Source organism: Bidens hawaiensis, unplaced genomic scaffold (assembly GCF_021521415.1).
Source record: "Bidens hawaiensis isolate Kalapana, Puna unplaced genomic scaffold, B.hawaiensis_p1.1 tig00007049_1, whole genome shotgun sequence".
Classification (NCBI taxonomy): domain Eukaryota; kingdom Viridiplantae; phylum Streptophyta; class Magnoliopsida; order Asterales; family Asteraceae; genus Bidens; species Bidens hawaiensis.
In genome coordinates this window covers 1,109,590-1,130,058 of record NW_027491485.1, presented here as the reverse complement: position 1 = coordinate 1,130,058, position 20,469 = coordinate 1,109,590, and the positions used below count along the sequence as shown (strand labels likewise).

The 20,469-nt window shown below is 38.9% G+C and overlaps 1 pseudogene across 1 annotated transcript; it reads left to right on the top strand.

Annotated features, from left to right (window-relative positions):
- Positions 1–1,279: 1,279 nt before the first annotated feature.
- LOC143634446 (chromatin modification-related protein EAF1 A-like) lies at positions 1,280–19,214 on the top strand (annotated as a pseudogene). The gene is made up of 21 exons (XR_013153856.1): positions 1,280–1,631; positions 2,660–2,843; positions 2,920–2,973; positions 3,069–3,166; positions 3,278–4,223; positions 4,325–4,444; positions 4,525–4,680; positions 4,767–4,958; positions 5,257–5,337; positions 15,151–15,208; positions 15,310–15,827; positions 15,898–15,951; positions 16,049–16,106; positions 16,249–16,337; positions 16,403–16,466; positions 16,568–16,648; positions 16,744–16,881; positions 16,974–17,090; positions 17,208–17,311; positions 17,409–17,940; positions 18,011–19,214. The product of XR_013153856.1 is annotated as a chromatin modification-related protein EAF1 A-like (transcript).
- The last annotated feature ends 1,255 nt before the right edge of the window (positions 19,215–20,469 follow it).

Below are 20,469 nucleotides of genomic sequence, written 5' to 3'. Positions count from 1 at the left end.
CTATCATACCTTATTATTGACAACACTACTACACATATATCATACCTTAATATTTTTTTTATTTTGTGTATTCTCGCTTTCATGTCTTCCTCGTATTAAAAATTATTAACAGTCGATTTTTAATTGGACATATCTTAAGCACAATTAGAATTTTACCAAACACGTTATATTAAATTTACATCCTTTTAACTTTGCTATACATACGTCCTCGTATTCTCCTCAATGGAGATATAATTTGTTTTGCCGATGAAACATTTTTAAATGTAGAAGAATTAAATGAGTCAAGAATCATATTGGTAGCTTAGATACAACAAAATAAAAGGCACACGTCAAAACAAGAAACTACAAGTAAAAAATCAATGTTCTTACGTCTCTTCTATAGCCATTGAAGCCTTCGTATCATCTAGCAGCGTTGGTTAACAATGTCTTAGTCTCTCAGACCCTAACAACCTTTGTTACTAGCAACTTTGCAATTTCTGTGATATATGTCCATGTTGTGTGATTTTTCATTATCACCATGAAAAAAGAGGAAACACGTGTGGGTAGAGGACGGGTAGATTAATGTTATTATTAAAATAAATAAATAAATAAAATTAGGAGAGCGGATATATTATGCGAGAGGATGATTGCACTTCTATTTGCATTCTTTTAGCTTATAAATTTGTCGATAATGATTAATTAACAAGGCTTGTTTTTTTACTTTAGTTTCTTTTTCAATATGTTACACCTAATTAAATACAATAAGTTGATTATTAAAACCTAAAAAGGTTATCCGTTTACAATTATGGTACATTAATTTTTTTATCTCGAGTTTATAATGATATTAGTGGCATGCTGAGTTTATGAAGCTTATAAAGAATGCCACCAACCAATGAGGAATGCCACCTCATATTTATAAAATTCCATGGAGATTATGAAGATTCATTAATTGAGACTATAAAGTATGAAACACACTTGTTCTAACCAATCACAACACACAATAATTTCATTCTTCTTAAACCATTTGGGCTTCTTAAACTAAACGAAGAACCCAATTCACGAGGAATGCCTTGTTGGATTAAGCCAATGAAAACCCGTTTAAATCTAAAGGTGTACTTAACTCATAATTTATCTGTAACACGTGTTAAAACCGTATATTAATTACATATCTTTTCGAATATATCTCTTATCATATCACACACTTAATAACAACGAATTACATTCACATTTCACTCAAAAAAAAATTATTATTTACTTATTAATAATAATAATAATAATAAAGAAGCCCAAATACACCCTCGTCGTCGACGTCTGCATGTCCAGCCCACTACTCACAGACAGACAGACAGACGACGAAATAGTTTTTGCAAATCATAGAGAGAGAAACACACAAGAACCAGAACTACAACATTATATATTTATATATATATACACACAGTCACACACCAATCCAATCCTCACATTCATATCATCTATACACATACACATGCTAATTTAATTTATTTCTAGGGCAAACTCTCGTGTCCTGTATTTTCTAGGGCAAATTTCGCTATTGCTTTCAAAATTCATCCATTTCACACTCGACAACGATCCAATACGATAGGGCAAACGTTTCTAAGCTCCTGATTTTTCCTCTGCTCTCTGCAATTCAGGTATTTCTCAACCAAACCCTAGAAAATGGTATTTGCTATGTAAACCCTAGAATTTGAATTTTTTAATTTGAGTTGGTTATTGGTTTATGAATGCGTGATTGTGTAATTGAAGTGCTGAATTGATGCATTTTGCTTGAATGCATGCTAGAAACTAAGTAAGTGTTGAGTAAATTCAAAACAGTAGGGTTTTTTGTTTGATGGATCATGTTTATGATGGTGATTGCTTATGTGAATTGAACTGCTCTGTTGTGCATGTAGACTTCTTTGACTGAACTTGAACCCTAGATTAGTTGTGATAAACAGGAAACTAGTGCTGATTGGATTCGTGATACGAAACGTATTTACGGTTATGGTAAACAGTTATTATCTGTATATAGATTGTTTCCTTGTACGATTTATTCGTTTATTTTAAAATCAAGGTTGCGCGTGTGCATACCGTAAATATTTTCCTTTTTCATCTTTATAGACGCCGATCCTATCGTTTATTCACTTACAAGTCACAAGACGTAAGTAACTAGTTGGTACAAATGTGTCCTTGAAAAAATAATGCAAAGGCTTCTTTATACCTTCCTAGTATTAATTATGTGTTGTAGTTTCTTGTGGTAAGTATTTGGTCAGATGCTTGATGTTCCTGTGCTACCTTACATAGGTCTTGTGACCTGCTATTATCTTGATAGTTAGGGTATATTTGGTTGTTATAAGAGCTAGTTATATACCATGTGATCTCACCCTACTCTGTTTCAAGCTCTTCTCAGATTTTAGTCTGTGCATTGTTGTTTTTATTAACCAGTTGACTTCTCAGCTTTAGTTTATACCTCATTAAATATTTTGCTCTTTTAAGGAAATCTTGAATTAAATTACAATTGCTTGAGCACCAACAACTTTTATCAGTTATTAGATCACCATGCTACTTCTTTTATTTGGTATATATATTATATAAAGATTCATATTTTTGGCTGTCTTATACTCTAAAATTTTTTGGTATGACTGCTAATCATGCCTTTATATCCTTTTTCCTCTGTCATCAGATTTAGTTTTTGAATCAATGGCACGAACAGACTTATAGGTGCTTTAATTGGTTATGCTTGGATGTACTTCAGGATATATGCCTGTAGTCAATGCTGAACTGGATTCCATGGGAGGAGTTGGGATTCCTTCAACAACGTCTCTTTTGCAATCATCCGATCTTGAGAAAACTCAAGCCGAACTTAGGTAACTTTGGTGCTCTTTTGTATACTGCATATTAATATCACTATCATCGCCGCAATAAAGGATAATTTTGATTCAGGCAATCATTCACTGCTGCTGAGAAGTTTAAAGAGAATTAGAATTTCTACAAAAAGTAAGCCAATGCAATTCTTTTTTGCCATCATCACCATCTTTATTTTACAAAGGATTTTGAGCATAAATATGTGATCAATTGTTTGCTATTTGCAGGGTGGAGATCCATTAGACTTAAAACCTGGGAATGCAGCATCAGTCAGCTTCCAGTCCACATCGTTAAAAGATCGACATCCTGAGCAGTTTGTAACAAGGTCTGTATCTAGTGTGATCTAATGATATCATTGGTTATTATTATTTCTTAATATTATCTATATTAAACTAATCTTTTCTTTGTTTATTATGATTTTCTTACGGTGCTGTAGTGAAGCAAAAGGTAGTTTTGCAATTACTGCTTCACCCCATGGAGATTCTGTTGAAAGTAGTGGTAGATTAGGGGCTCCTTCAGTTTGTGAACCAAACAGTGCAGATAATCTTATGCTGCTGAAAGAATCAGGCGATTCTGCTGGTCTAGAACTGCCCAAAAAGTCATATAAACGCAGAGTTAGATCTCGTCCGAGCCGTGATCTTATTCGACAAGCATCCAGGGATTTTAAAGTTTTAACACATGATGCTGTAAAATATCCCATCAGTCATCTAGAAAAAGAATTAGATGGTGTGCCAGCTGTACAATCAACCCTTGGCCCTGAACATGGTCCGCATTCTGCTGTTTCAGAGACTAATGAGAATCACCATGGTTTACCCACAAAATCTGATGGTGGGGAAACTCCACTTATAACACCTTCAAAGGACCCTGAATCTTTAAAGGGTACAGATCAGGTTCCTTTGACAGATTTCAAGGGTCCCACCAATGGAAATACAGAGGAGATAAAAAGCGTACCTGGCCCCACAAAGGTCTTGGACTCTGAGTCATCATGCACCCAAACTGGTCAACATTTTGAAGACTATAATGGGAATGGTCTTCCGATGGAACATAATTTGGAAAGTGATAAATTTGGTGCAGAAAAGACTGATAAGATATTAAATATTGACCCGATATGCAATGAGAATGGCCCTGCTGTTAAGGAAGAGGAAAGCTTCAAAGAATTCGAATCTGTCAAAGGAGTTGGTTTGGATGGCTGCACTGATGCAGTGGGACCCAAATTTATTTCTGGAGATGGAAATGCTAATGACGCCTCATTACAGGAGTCTACATTGGCTGTTAAGCATTCCACTGATGGTGCAGATCAAAGTACATGTTCCGCTGATAACTTAAAGTTGGCAACCAAAGAGCATGAAGACTCAATTTTAGAAGAGGCTCGAATTATAGAGGCTGGTTTTTCATTTTCATTTATTAATTTAAACCTAGCTGCATTTGATTGGAGCAATATAAAAGTGTCCTCAATAGCTAATTTGAAATTTGTTATGAACAGGCAAAACGCAAGAGAATAGCTGGATTATCTGTTAGAAACTCGCCTTTGGAGAGAGGTGTAAAATCACATTGGGATTTCGTTCTTGTGGAAATGTCATGGTTGGCTAATGATTTTGCTCAGGTTTGTTTTTGTTGATACAAGTCAGAGTCAATACTGTTTTGTATTGTTCTTCCTTGTTAATAAAACATATAATTACACAGGAGCGCCTATGGAAAATAACCGCAGCTTCTCAAGTTTCTAGAAGAGTTGCTTTTGCTTCACGGTTAAGACTCCAACAACAAAGTTTTATGCAGAAGCAAAAGGAAGTATGTCACACTTTAGCAGAAGCTGTCATGCAGTTTTGGCACATAATACAGGTCTTTCACTCCGCAATTTTCAAATGTTCTTATATTTATATGTGAGTAATTTTATATTTTACAAATGTTCGTGTTACATTTGACAGGTGAAATGCAAGGGACCTGAGTTGCAATCCACTGAAAAGGAGCATGCAGTTGGGATTCAGGGATACGCAATGAGATTTATGGAGTATAATAGCTCTCAAGCTCAGTGCAATGCAGTTCAAGCACCTATGACTCATGATGTTATATCTGATTTAGCTGTCATGGATCATTCATGGGAGGATAACTTAACAGAGGTATGGACTCACGACGTGTATCTTAACACATAAGTTTAATCACTATCACACCACATTTAACTTCCTTTTTTATATTTAATACTATAGCTATAGGTGGCAGTTTTGATCTATGAATAATGAATGTGTCAATTCGGGTTATGTGTTGTCAACCTGTTTTTACGAGTTACTTTACCTCTCAACCCATTTTTCCATATTAACAAAAACACTCGGATACTTCAATACAAAGCTAATGGATATAACAATGATATATTTACTTGGATTGGTATCTCTGTTTAAATTTTGATTTTCTTCTTTTCAGGAGAACCTCTTTTATACAGTACCACCTGGTGCAATTGAAGCCTACAGGAAAGCTATTGATTCTCACTTGCAACAGATTAAGGTAAACACATGCAAACGATTATACTATGTTATTTTTGTTAGCATTGTAAAACTTTTCCTGCTTTGTCACTCTCTTAGTTTGCTTTTTATGTGAATTGAGGGATTATTAAAAATATGAGAATTATGAAGCATTCTTATATTATATATCAATCAATCAATCATACCCAGTGAAGTCCCACCAACAGCAAAGCTATAAGTAGGGTCTGGGGAGGGTTGGATGTAGGCACACCGTACCTCTATCCAAAGGGATAAAGAGGTGGCTTCCAGAGAGACCCTCAACTCTAAAGTGCATATGTATAAAGCAATACAAAGGAAATCAAAGTTCAACAGTAATATAAAATACTAATAATAATTATAATAGTAATAATAATAATACTATATATATGTAAAGAGAATATCATTCTGGTGTGTGACCAAAATAAGGAAAATAGAAGCCCTAAGGTATTCCTTTCTCCCTAAAAATTCTTAACTTTAATTCTACTTCTCCAAGAATTCCTATCATCAACCATGTCCTCGGAGAGGTTTAGGTCTATCAAATCATGCCTAATCCTCTCGTCCCAAGTCAATTTAGGTCGTCCTCTACCCCTCCTCCCTTCTATAGTAATGCTTTCTACGGATCTAACAGGATTCGTCGTCTGTCTTCTCTTCACATGTCCAAACCATCTCAATCTCCACTCTCTTATCTTGTCTGCTATGTTCGCTACCCCTAATCTCTCCCGAAACACAACGTTTGTTATTCGGTCTAACCTTGTGTGCCCACACATCCAACGTAGCATTCTCATTTCTGCTACCTCCATCTTCCGCACTTGTGCCTTCTTGATGGCCCAATAATCTGCTCCGTATAGCATTGCAGGTCTAACTGCAATCCTATAAAATTTTCCCTTTAGTTTAGTTGGGAAACTTTTGTCGCACAATATACCTGTGGCTGCTTTCCATCTACACCATCCTACCTGAACTCGATGGGTCACATCACTGTCTAATTCCTCATCACTCTGAACAAATGACCCTAGATACTTGAACTTCTTTACCTGCGGAACCTCCTGCCCTTCAATGGTGATCTGTATGTCCTCATTGTCATTTACCCCCCCAAAATCACAGTGAAGGTACTCCGTCTTAGAGCGACTAATCCTTAAACCTTTTGTCTCTAAGGTTGTTCGCCACTCCTCAAGCCTCATGTTTAGATCTTGTTTCCTCTCAGCAAGTAATACAATATCGTCTGCGAATATCATGCACCACGGGAGCGTCCCCTGAATCGACTTTGACAACTCATCCAAGACTACTGCAAAAAGAAACGGACTCAACGCTGACCCTTGGTGAAGACCTACCTCTACAGGGAAGAAATCAGTATCCCCCACTGGTGCACGGACACTTGTTGCACTCCTGGTATACATATCCATAATTATCTCTATGTATTTCCTGGGTACTCCTCTACCCTCCAAGCACTCCCAAAGCATCTGTCGAGGCACACAGTGTTGTTAGGTTCGGAGTCACACACAAACACGAATACAATAGTAAAACCGAAAGAATAAACGAAAGAGACACAAGGATTTAAGTGGTTCGGTCACGGTGTATGACTTACGTCCACTGTCGATAACTAGGGTTTTCTTATTATTGAGTGATACCAACTTACAAGTACAGGAGAGAATATATAGACTAGACAATTAGGGTTTAACCCTTTAACTAAACTGGGCCTGATTAGAGCTTTTGGGCTTGGCCAAAACTCAAACAGCTTAATCTCCTAATTCTGTCTATTCGTCTAAACCGGACCCGACCCATGATGGATCGGAGACCACAACATAACAATCTCCCACTTGGGCTTCGAGACATCTTCTCTAAACCACCACTTGGATGCGTCAAACAATTCAACCTGCTCCCATTTGGAGACGTAAAATGTCTTCACCTGCATTGCCTTGTACATGTAAAATAAAACCCATCTGGTTTTGCACCTCCTAGTTACCCTTCGCCTTCTCAACATTATTCCTGAAGGCCTGCTGAAGCTCTGCACAGCTTCAGCTTATCCAGCATCACCGGCTTGGTGAACATATCTGCTGGATTCTTAGCACCTGAGATATTTTTCAAACTGAAAACACCATCACTGATCAAATCTCTGACAAAGTGATATCTCCTCCCGATGTGCTTAGTCTTCGAATGATAGACTGGATTCTTCGCAAGTTTCACTGCACTCTCATTGTCACAATATAAGAAGAACTCTGCCTGTTTCTTCCCAACTCTTCAAGAAAAGTTCTCAACCATACTAATTCTTTACTTGCTTCGGCTGCTGCCATATATTCTGCCTCAGTGGTTGATAAAGCAACACTTTTCTGAAGTCTGGACATCCAACATACTGCTGTTCCCCCAACTGTGAAAACATAACCAGTAGTGCTTTTAAACGTCTTCTTACATCCACCCAGATCAGCATCTGAATAACCCCTGAGAATTGTATCCTTCCCCTTAAAACATAACCCCAAACTGGAAGTACCCTTTAAGTATCTGAGTAACCATTTCACCGCTTCCCAATGTTCCTTTCCCGGATCCGACATAAAACGACTAACTACCCCGACAGCATGAGCAATGTCTGGCCGTGTACAAACCATGGCGTACAGAAACTGAAGAAACCACAGTTCCTGAATTTGAAGATGATGATAATGGTGGAAATGAAGAGTCAGAGGGAGTCTCTGACAGTGGGAGTTCAGAGTCTTGAGGATGAACAAGAAGGGAATTGATTATAATGAAATATTCTCTCCAGTTGTGAAGATGACCACCATCAGATTGATCTTAAGTATTGTTGCTGCAGAAAATTTACATCTAGAGCAATTAGATGTTAAGACAGCATTTTTACATGGTGATCTTGACGAGGAGATCTATATGGCACAACCTGAGGGATTTCAGGTTGCCGGGAAAGAAAAATGGGTCTGCAAATTGAAGAAAAGCTTGTATGGTCTGAAGCAGGCACCTAGGCAATGGTACCTAAAGTTTGATGATTTTATGGTGAGAACTGGGTACAAGAAATGCGAGGCCGACCATTGCTGCTACTTAAAGAAGTTTAAAGGCTCATATATCATTCTACTTCTTTATGTAGATGATATGTTAATTGCAGGATCTGATATGAAGGAGATTCGCAAGTTGAAGAAACAGTTGTCTGATGAATTTGAGATGAAAGATCTTGGTCCAGCCAAACAGATTTTGGGGATGAGTATATCCAGAAAGAAAGATGGCTCCATAACACTATCCCAAGAGAAATACATAGGGAAAGTGTTAGAAAGATTCAGGATGAATGATGAGAAGACTAAACCGAGAAACACACCTTTGGGAAGTCATTTCAAACTTACCAAAGACCAGTCTCCCAGAACAGAGGAAGAAAGAACAGAGATGGCTAAAGTTGCATCTGCTGCTGGCAGTCTCATGTACGCCATGGTTTGTACACGGCCAGACATTGCTCATGCTGTCGGGGTAGTTAGTCGTTTTATGTCGGATCCGGGAAAGGAACATTGGGAAGCGGTGAAATGGTTACTCAGATACTTAAAGGGTACTTCCAGTTTGGGGTTATGTTTTAAGGGGAAGGATACAATTCTCAGGGGTTATTCAGATGCTGATCTGGGTGGATGTAAGAAGACGTTTAAAAGCACTACTGGTTATGTTTTCACAGTTGGGGGAACAGCAGTATGTTGGATGTCCAGACTTCAGAAAAGCGTTGCTTTATCAACCACTGAGGCAGAATATATGGCAGCAGCCGAAGCAAGTAAAGAATTAGTATGGTTGAGAACTTTTCTTGAAGAGTTGGGAAGAAACAGGCAGAGTTCTTCTTATATTGTGACAATGAGAGTGCAGTGAAACTTGCGAAGAATCCAGTCTATCATTCGAAGACTAAGCACATCGGGAGGAGATATCACTTTGTCAGAGATTTGATCAGTGATGGTGTTTTCAGTTTGAAAAATATCTCAGGTGCTAAGAATCCAGCAGATATGTTCACCAAGCCGGTGATGCTGGATAAGCTGAAGCTGTGCAGAGCTTCAGCAGGCCTTCAGGAATAATGTTGAGAAGGCGAAGGGTAACTAGGAGGTGCAAAACCAGATGGGTTTTATTTTACATGTACAAGGCAATGCAGGTGAAGACATTTTACGTCTCCAAATGGGAGCAGGTTGAATTGTTTGACGCATCCAAGTGGTGGTTTAGAGAAGATGTCTCGAAGCCCAAGTGGGAGATTGTTATGTTGTGGTCTCCGATCCATCATGGGTCGGGTCCGGTTTAGACGAATAGACAGAATTAGGAGATTAAGCTGTTTGAGTTTTGGCCAAGCCCAAAAGCTCTAATCAGGCCCAGTTTAGTTAAAGGGTTAAACCCTAATTGTCTAGTCTATATATTCTCTCCTGTACTTGTAAGTTGGTATCACTCAATAATAAGAAAACCCTAGTTATCGACAGTGGACGTAAGTCATACACCGTGACCGAACCACTTGTTAGGTTCGGAGTCACACACAAACACGAATACAATAGTAAAACCGAAAGAATAAACGAAAGAGACACAAGGATTTAAGTGGTTCGGTCACGGTGTATGACCTACGTCCACTGTCGATAACTAGGGTTTTCTTATTATTAAGTGATACCAACTTACAAGTACAGAAGAGAATATATAGACTAGACAATTAGGGTTTAACCCTTTAACTAAACTGGGCCTGATTAGAGCTTTTGGGCTTGGCCAAAACTCAAACAGCTTAATCTCCTAATTCTGTCTATTCGTCTAAACCGGACCCGACCCATGATGGATCGGAGACCACAACATAACAACTGAAGGTTTGTAACGTACCGGCTGTTTAGAAACTCTGGTGGACCTCCTAACCCAGTGCTGAGGCGGGTCAGGTTCTTGTGGAGACTGTTCATCCTCAGACTCTGAACTCCCACTGTCAGAGACTCCCTCTGACTCTTCATTTCCACCATTATCATCATCTTCAAATTCAGGAACTGTGGTTTCTTCAGTTTCTGTCTCGGGTTCGGTAGCTGACTCAACTGTCTTTTTCTGAGCATCAATTTCATATTCAACCTGCTCTTTCTGAACCCTTGATTTTGAAGTGTTTCTATCTTTGTATAACTCAGCCTCATTAAAAGTTGCATGCTTGCTTCTGACTACTTTTCTGCTTTCTAAATCCCAAAGCCTGTAGCCCATTTCGTTTGACCCATATCCAATGAAAACATATTTTTTAGCTTTAGCATCAAGCTTGTCATTTTTCACTAGATCATAAGCGCTACACCCAAAGACTTTCAAATGCTTATAATCTGCAGCTTTACCTTTCCACTCTTCTTCTGGTGTCTTGAAACCCAACGGTACTGACAATCCCCGGTTAATTAAATAAGCTGCAGTGTTAACTGCATCTGCCCAGAACGTCTTTGGAAGCCCGGCATTAAGTCTCATACTTCTTGCCCTTTCATTTAACGTCCTGTTCATTCGTTCTGCCACTCCATTTTGTTGAGGAGTGCCAGGGACTGTAAAGATCATCCGAATACCGTACTCTTCACAATAATCACGGAATTCTTTGCTAACGTATTCACCACCGTTATTCGACTTCAAGCATTTCACCTTCAAATCAGTTTCCAATTCAACAGCAGTTTTCCATTTCTTAAAAGTATCAAAAACATCAGATTTATTTTTAAGAAAGTAAACCCATACCTTGCGTGTCGAATCATCAATGAAGGTGACATGATAGTGCGATCCTCCCAAAGAAGAGACTGAAGTTGGTCCATAGACATCAGAGTGAATAAGCTCCAATTTCTGAGCTTTCGGTTGTTTTCCGGTCTTCACAAAAGATACTTTCTTCTTTTTACCGAAAACACATGGTTCACAAAATTCAGATTCAACCTTCTTCAGTTCTGGAATTTTTCCTCTAGCAACGAGCATTTTCATCCCTTTTTCACTCATGTGGCCGAGTCGTTGGTGCCACAAACTAGACTGACTCGGTCCACTGGTCACTGCATTTACCCCATCAGCTGGAATTTCAACCATGTATAAAGTGCCCTTCTTTTTACCTCTGGCGATCACAAGATTCCCTTTCACAACTTTCCATTTACCCCCACCAAACATAACATCATATCCTTGGTCATCTAACTGCCCAACAGAAATTAGCTTTCTTCTAAGGCTAGGAACGACCCGAACATCCTTTAGAGTCCATGAGGTGCCCAATGAAGTTTTTAGTTCAATATCCCCCATCCCCGTGATATCAACAGCATGATTATTAGCCAAACGAACTTTACCAAAATTACCTGTTCGGAGATTCTTCATCTTCTTCGTGCTATAAGTGGCATGAAAAGATGCACCAGAATCCATAATCCATGAATCTGTTGATTCTTCAACACAGCAGATAAGAGTCTCTTCTGAACCTTCTGAATCATCTGAACCGGTGGCCAGATTAACTTCCTTCTTAGATTCTTTCTTTTCTTTTGAAATTGAGGGGTTAGGGCATTGGTTTCTGAAATGCCCCATTTCTTTGCAATTCCAACACTCAATGTCTTTTCTGGGCTTTGACTGACTTCTTCTTCTAGACTTTGACCTACCCCTGCCATTACCTTTCTCTCTTCTCCTACCTCTCCCTTCGGTGCTCAATATAGAACTAGATGTCTCACCAGAATTCCTTCTTCTTATGTCCTCCCCTAAAATCAAATCCCGGACTCCTTCAAAAGTAAGCTTAGTATTCCCAGAAGAACTACTAACTGCAGTAACAGTCCCTGACCAACTTTCGGGTAACGAGGATAACAAGAGTAACGCTTGAACTTCATCATCAAACTTGATATCAACAGAAGACAAACGAGAAATAATAGTGTTGAAGTCATTAACATGAGAGGTAACAGATGCCCCTTCCTTCATTCTGGTGTTAACTAGCTGTCTAATCAGAAATACCTTGTTTGATGCAGAAGGCTTTTCATACATATTTGACAAGGCTTTCATAAGACCATACGTGTAGTTTCATTTACAATATTGAATGCCACATTCTTAGCTAGTGAGAGTCTAATAACAGCTATGGCTTTTCTGTCAAGTACCTTCCACTCATCATCTTTCATACTTTCCGGTTTCCTCTCTTCTAGTGCTTCCATTAAGTCTTTCTGACATAGCAAATCCTCAATTTGCATTTTCCACCATCCAAAATCCTGACCATCAAACTTCTCAATCTTGATCTTTCCGTCCTCAGCCATTATCCAAACTGAATTTTTAATAACAGAAAACAACCAAACTACCCAAGGAATAAAAGGACTGGAAACTGATCAGAAAAAACGAACCAGCAGCTGCGGAACCCTAATCAGCGGCGGCGGAACTGTAGCAGCGGCGGCGGAACTGTAGCGGCGGCGCGGTACTGTAGCGGCGGCGGCGGTACTGTAGCGGCGGAGCAGCGGCGGCGGAACTGTGTGTATAATCGAGAACCAGGCTCTGATGCCAATTGTTAGGTTCGGAGTCACACACAAACACGAATACAATAGTAAAACCGAAAGAATAAACGAAAGAGACACAAGGATTTAAGTGGTTCGGTCACGGTGTATGACTTACGTCCACTGTCGATAACTAGGGTTTTCTTATTATTGAGTGATACCAACTTACAAGTACAGGAGAGAATATATAGACTAGACAATTAGGGTTTAACCCTTTAACTAAACTGGGCCTGATTAGAGCTTTTGGGCTTGGCCAAAACTCAAACAGCTTAATCTCCTAATTCTGTCTATTCGTCTAAACCGGACCCGACCCATGATGGATCGGAGACCACAACATAACAACTGTCGTAGGCCTTTTCTAGGTTAATAAACACCACATGCAGGTCACGCTTCTTCTCCCTATACTTTTCCATCAATCTTCTTAATAGGTGTATTGCCTCTGTGGTGGAACGACCCGGCATGAAGCCAAATTGGTTCACCGTAACCTGAGTTTCTCGTCTAAGTCTAACCTCAATCACTCTTTCCCATAGCTTCATAGTATGGCTTAGTAGTTTGATTCCTCAATAGTTACCACAACATTGGGCGTCTCCTTTGTTCTTATAGATAGGAACTACAACGCTACTCCTCCACTGGTCTGGCATCTTACCAGATTTGAGGATGCTATTGAAGAGAGTAGTTAACCACATGGCTCCTTCCTCTCCCAGGCACTTCCACACCTCGATGGGTATGTTGTCTGGGCCAACCGCCTTAGCCCTTCCCATCCTCCTAAGTGCAGTCTGCACCTCTTCTCGTGTGATTCGTCGGCAGTAGCAGTTATTCGGTTGTTGTCGTTGGTAGGTTGTGTTGTCATGTTCTTCTTGGTAAGCTCTCCCATTGTTATAATAAAATATTATAACAATGTTAATAATAACATTTGCTGTTAATTATAGTAGATTATGTACACTATATATTCATGTTTATTGGTCAATAGTAAAGAGAAGTAATGTTAATACTTGTGAAAATTAATCAAATAACTATTATGGTAATATATTAGTAACAAGTAACATGTTGAAATAGTTTTGTGGGTTATACAGGATCCACTGCCGGAACTAGTGCAAGATGTGCAACCGTACATGGCCTATATATTGAGTCGGTTTTTAATCGACTGCTCACTAATTATCCTTCTCATATTTGTTTCAATTGCACCATTTCTTCAGTACTTCCCTAATGTTGATTCTCAATATAATATTGTTTAATAATCACTTTGCAGCTATTACATTGCTTTTTCTAAATCGCCTTCTTTTTTTTTCTTTCATGTACATTACTAAACAAAAATTATTGATGCCCTAAAAGTGTACGTCACTATATATCTAGTTGTGGCTACAATGAGTATTTTATTATTTACAACTCCGACTATTCTTTGCATCAATATTTTATATGTGATTTTCCTCCCTTCTTTCGAAATCGTTGATTTTGTTGTCGTTTTTTATTTCTCGTATTGACGTTCTTTCTTTTTATGAACGACTAAAATTTTACATTTTATAGTGTTTGAACCTTGACCTCTTATTTCACCTTAATCACCATATCACCCCGCCAAAGTGGGAACGGCCATATTGACGTTCTTTCACTAGTATGGCTTAGTAGTTTGATTCCTCGATAGTTACCACAACATTGGGCGTCTCCTTTGTTCTTATAGATAGGAACTACAACGCTACTCCTCCACTGGTCTGGCATCTTACCAGATTTGAGGATGCTATTGAAGAGAGTAGTTAACCACATGGCTCCTTCCTCTCCCAGGCACTTCCACACCTCGATGGGTATGTTGTCTGGGCCAACCGCCTTAGCCCTTCCCATCCTCCTAAGTGCAGTCTGCACCTCTTCTCGTGTGATTCGTCGGCAGTAGCAGTTATTCGGTTGTTGTCGTTGGTAGGTTGTGTTGTCATGTTCTTCTTGGTAAGCTCTCCCATTGTTAAAAAGATTGTGCTATATCTTGGTAAGCATTCTTATATTATCTTTACCTTTTTTGAACAATAGTTGGAACATTATTACGTGTATATAAACATTGTGGCAATTTAGAAATTTATGCTGACATTGGTAGTATGTGCTAGATCTTATGCATTTAATGGCTTAGATCACATGCATGATAGATCATGCAGATCTTCATTAAATACCGGATCATCATTTAAACGATATGCTATAAGGGTATCTGTAAGCACGTATCTATGAAATTCAAGATATCTAGATACCATAAAATTTTTTGTTCGTTTGAACAAATTTGATGACTACACGCTATATTAGTCATTGAACATGGTTACGTTTTCTTTCATTACCAGCTAACTAAAAGAAACCATATATTATTCTTCCTTGTTCTCTCATGCTTTTCTCTTTGACTTTGGTTGACTAATGGTGTTTTTTACTCTTTTTAGAGAACTGGCACTAGCATGCAAGAGGAAGTGGATACATCTTGCTATGATGCTGTTGCAGGTATTAGTCTGTTATAGACCGGATGTTATTTTTCAGACCCTGTTCAGGAGTTATTCAAATTAAATTATAAGTCTAACTGTGTGTACATCAAATCTTTCAAGATAATGCATTTGATGAGGATGAAGGAGAAACAAACACCTATTACTTTCCAGGTGGATTTGAAGGTAGCAAATCAACAAAAGCCGCTCAGAAAAGAAGGAATAACTTCAAATTATACGGCCCAAGGTCATATGAAACCGGAGCTGATATGTCATTCATGCCATCTGCTGAAAGAACTGTTGGAAATCAACCATCTGTGCTAAGTGGAAAACGACCTGGAAGTAGTTTAAACGTTACATTTCCAACAAAACGTGTGCGCACGGCTTCTTCTAGACAGAGGGTTATAAGTTCATTCAATGCAGGGACTTCTAGCCACATTCAGGCACTGAATAGAACGGATGCTTCAAGTGCTGATACCAATTCCTTTCAGGATGAACAAAGTACTCTACATGGTGGACCCGGCCCCCAAATACCGAACAATATGGAAGCTGAGTCAGCTGGAGACTATGAAAAGCATTTACAGTTTGACTCCATGGAAGTTTCAAATAGACCTAAAAAGAAAAAGAAAGAAAAGCATCCTGTATGTGAACATTACTCGAGTCATTTATGTGTTTTACTTTTTTTGACTAAATTTTGTTATGGTGTTGCAGGGATCCACTTTTGATCATCGTTGGCAACTTGATTCTAATTTTCAGAATGACCAGGTGAAGTTTTTACATTTATTTTAATATAAAATGAAAATACAAGGTTTGAAAATAAAAAAAAAGAAGTCTAATATATTCCACGTTCATGAGTATGCAGAAGGATCACATAAGAAGGAGACTGGATGGACATCAATTTGACTCTAATGGAAGTAGTGGTATGGCTCTTGTACTTCTTGAAAACTAATTAACTTTAAAAAAAAAGGTTTTCCTAATTGACCTAATTACATTTGACAATCTTTATATAAAGATGTATACACTAATGAGTAACTCCCTTGACTGGTCTATTTTCTTTTCCAGTTGCTTCTCAAATGAGTAATATGGCCAACCCAAATAAGTTTATGAAATTATTGGTTCGCGATCACAGTAGAAAAGTCAAAGCACATAAGGTATTGTATGTTAATATAATAGGATTCTTTTTGCATGATGGATTGATGTAAAAACATTTTTGCAGAGCAATGTTGGGCAACCAGGTTCGGGAAGTTCATGGTCATTATTGGTCATTATTTGAAGATCAGGTTAAACTTTTTTACTTTCACCTTTTGGTTGCCATTTTATTTAATATGTTTTTTAAGAAATAGTGTTTGTAAGGTATCATATAGAATTCTCTCCTCCACAGGCCCTTGTTGTGCTGGTACATGATATGGGTCCAAATTGGGAGCTCATAAGTGATGCCATGAACAGCAGTTTGCAGTTTAAGGTATTATTCACCTAGCTTGACTGACTACATCAAACACATTAATGTTTTATTGGTGTAATATATAAATAACTGTTTTAAATATACAACATGTGCAGTGCATCTTTCGAAAGGCTAACGAATGCAAAGAACGCCACAAAATGTTAATGGATATGAATACTGGTGATGGAGCTGATAGTGCTGAGGATTCTGGATCTTCTCAGCCTTATCAATCTACTTTACCTGGAATTCCCGAGGCAATATTCATTTATTATATTTTATTTTATTTTCTGTATTTTAAAATCTATTAACGTCTATAGTAAACTAAATAATAGTTTCTCTCATGCAGGGCAGTGCTAGACAGTTATTTCAGCGGTTGCAGGGACCAATGGAAGAGGAGACTCTCAAATCTCATTTTGAAAAAATTATTATGATTGGACAAAAACAGCATTACAGAAGGTCACATGTGAGTTGTATTCAGTTGGTATAGATTTTAATCTTTTTTGAAATCTGAATGGATATGACTGCTATTTCTATGTTGACTCACATGATCCTTTTCTTTTCCTTTCTTTTTTCCTGAAAGAATGATCATCAGCATCCAAAACAATCGCAGCCGCCTCATAGTTCTCATGCACTTGCTCTTTCTCAAGTCTGCCCAAATAACATCAATGGTGGTCCCGTCCTTACGTGAGTTATCTGTTTTATTCTGATTCAGTTATCACCCTTATTTTTGCTTTCTTCCTGAATCCCTGATACATTTCTTTTTTGCTTATTTTGCCTTTAGGCCTCTTGAACTGTCAGAAGCAATCTCATCTAGCTCAGATGGTCTTCCAGCTGGCTATCAGGGTCCACATAATGGTGGGTTACCCGCTCCGAACCACAGTCCCACAGCATCCATGCTTCCTGGTTCTGGTTCTGGGTCCACCTCATCAGCACCTGGTTCATCCAATTCGGTTCATGCATCTGCTTCACTTAATGCACCTGTTAGGGAGGGAAGACATGGTATCTCTAGAACAGGGTCGTTGTCGGTAGATGAGCAGCAACGAATGCAACAATATAATCGAATGTTGGCAGCAAGGAAAGCCCAGCAGGCCAATTTGCCACCTGGGTCCCACTCGGCAACCGATCGTGGGGTCCGCTTATTACCTGCTGGAAGTGGTATGGGTGCTATGTGTGGGGTTAATAGAAACATGAAGATGACTAGACCAGGCTTTCCAGGTGCTCATCCACCAACTTCAAGTCCTTCCGGCATGCACCCTGGACCCGGGCCTGGAAACTCGATGCTGAGGCTGCGTGATCCTATGCATCTGGTTCGGGTGAGTTTTTATTGGTTCTTGTAATTGTAAGTAGTAACTTTGTGTACTTATTTAATATATATTGTTGCAGGCTAATCAGAACACAGACCAAAAGGTGTCACAAAGTGGGACCGCTCAAGGAGTACCTCCTTTTGGTACTAATATTGTTTCCCCGCAACAGTCGCCACATATGCTTAATCATCCACATCATTTCCAAGGGCCTCCAAATCCAGCTTTTGCAATGAGACTGGCTAAAGAGAGACAGCAACTTCATCAACAACATTTACTGCAACAACAGCAGCAACAGCAGTTTTCTGCATCCAATCCCGGGATGCCACATGCACAACCACAAGAGTCTCAACTTCCTCCTGTTTCATCTCCACAAAGTACTACTGCTGCACATTCTTCATCTCCACCAGTGCCCATTTCACCATCCATGGGTTCAAAACCTCCCGGGCTTGTGAGGAACCCTCAAACGAGTGGAAACCAGTTAGTAAAGCAGCCAAGACCGCGCCCACCTCAGCAGTATCTGCCACATCAGCAGCAGCAGGCTAAGCTTATGAAAGGTGGAAGGGGAAATTTGATGATTCATCAGAATCTTCCCACTGGTTTTCCTGGTTCATCTAGTGGCAAGCAGTCTGTATCGAATTCTTCTTTAACTCAAACTCACTAGCAGAAGGCTTTTTCTGGTCAAACACAAGCTACTTCGTCAAAGAACCCGAACCCTTTTGATTCATCTGATAATAGCAAGAATCAACATCATGGTTCACCAGCTGTTGCTGGTTCACGTAACCACCAACCGCAGCTAAACCAGAAGTTGGTCAATCAAAAACAAGCCACAGCTTCACAAAAACTGTTGCTGCTTAACCGGAAGGTCAACTCATCTGACCAGACGAGCAAGCCAACTGAATCAAGTACACCTGTTGTAAATCCCAATGCACCTTGTAATAATGCAAATAATACCGAAATCCCTGTTTCTTCGTCTGCACCTGCAGATAACACAGGTGCAGCTGTAGTTAAGAACCCTGTGAGGGTGTCTCCACCTAAACTGAGCAGCGTAGGGACAGATAGTGAACAGTCTGGACCACCCATGAACCAGGTTAAGTTTCATAAGAAGTCTCCATCAGACAATTTGGCTAATCCAGTTGAGCATGATGTGGGTGTATAGCAGCAGCTGCAGCAGCAACCACCTTCATAACTACTATTCCTCCTTTACCTGCTAATTTTAGATGGGAAAGTGGTTATGTGCCATACCTTTTGGGTTGAGCTGTCGTTCCCATGTAGGATCAATCTAGAGGTTAGTTTCCGCTTATGATTTCCCTTCCTCATTATCCGTTAATATATTCTGTTCTCTACTTATCTGTCGCAATCTGGAGTATTTTGAACATCTTATAACTAAGGCTGACAAAATAGTCGGGTCGAAACAGGTTTCGACCAAAGTGGCCTCTGGTCAAACAAGTTCTGACCAAAATGTGCCCGGTTGAAACAAGTCGTTTTAGAAAAAAGTTACCAAATTGGAAGAGGTGTTTGCAAATAACATTTGGTTTTAAATATCTTGCAGATGAAGGTCAGTTCCATGATGGGAAGAGGCTGCAATTTGTTATCTAAATGTTAGTTAGCATAGGTTAACTGAAGAGAAGAGAAGTTAAAGTAATGTTGACAGGGGTTATTGTTGGTTGTTTGTCTCATGTGGGTGGGGAGATAAAGAAAGAAAGAGGGAGGTATGTGTACAGACAGACAAATAGACAGGACTTCCATCTCCAGTCTTTTTTTTAGTTCAGACTAGCCCTGTCTGTGTATTATTATTATTATTATTATTATTATTATTATTATTATTATTATTATTAGTACCCTTTTGTAATAGGTGGCTGTTGTTATTGGCTGGGGAAAATTTTGTGAATACTACCCTTTTACTCTATACTTAGATCACCCACCTCTTTTGTTTTATTTTAAAAAAGAACTAAATCTATCTTTAGCTGGTCATTGTGGTTTAGGCCTTTAGGGTGTATAAGCATCTTGCGATATTTTTAACATATGCATAAGTTAATAAAGATGAAAATAAATGATCATTTGATGTTATGTAAAATAGGACTTAATAGCAATAAGAAATCATTTTTCAGCGACTAGGTGGTTGGATACAGTAAACAATTACGAGACTCCTCTCATCATGACGGTTACTGGACGACTTAAGAAAGCCGTGAGTATGCATATGCTGCTGTTAGACTGTATCGATAACCCTGGCAAAATGGTTAATTTATTACAAGATTGAGTAAAACTGGGCTTCGTCAAAACGGACTGTTGTATAAAAGGTATTCCTTTGCATCGAATGAAAAAGGATATGAACTAAAATTCTTTGGTTAATTAGTGATTTTAGGAAGAAAAGGGCATCAAAACAGGTGTATTCCCTATATATATATTTTGTGGTAACTAGCGTTGACTGGCAGTTGCATCAGTGGAGGAGGTGACCATTAGGTGTTGAAATCAATCAATCAATCAATCATGCCCAGTAAAATCCCACCGACAGCAAAGCTATAAGTAGGGTCTGGGGAG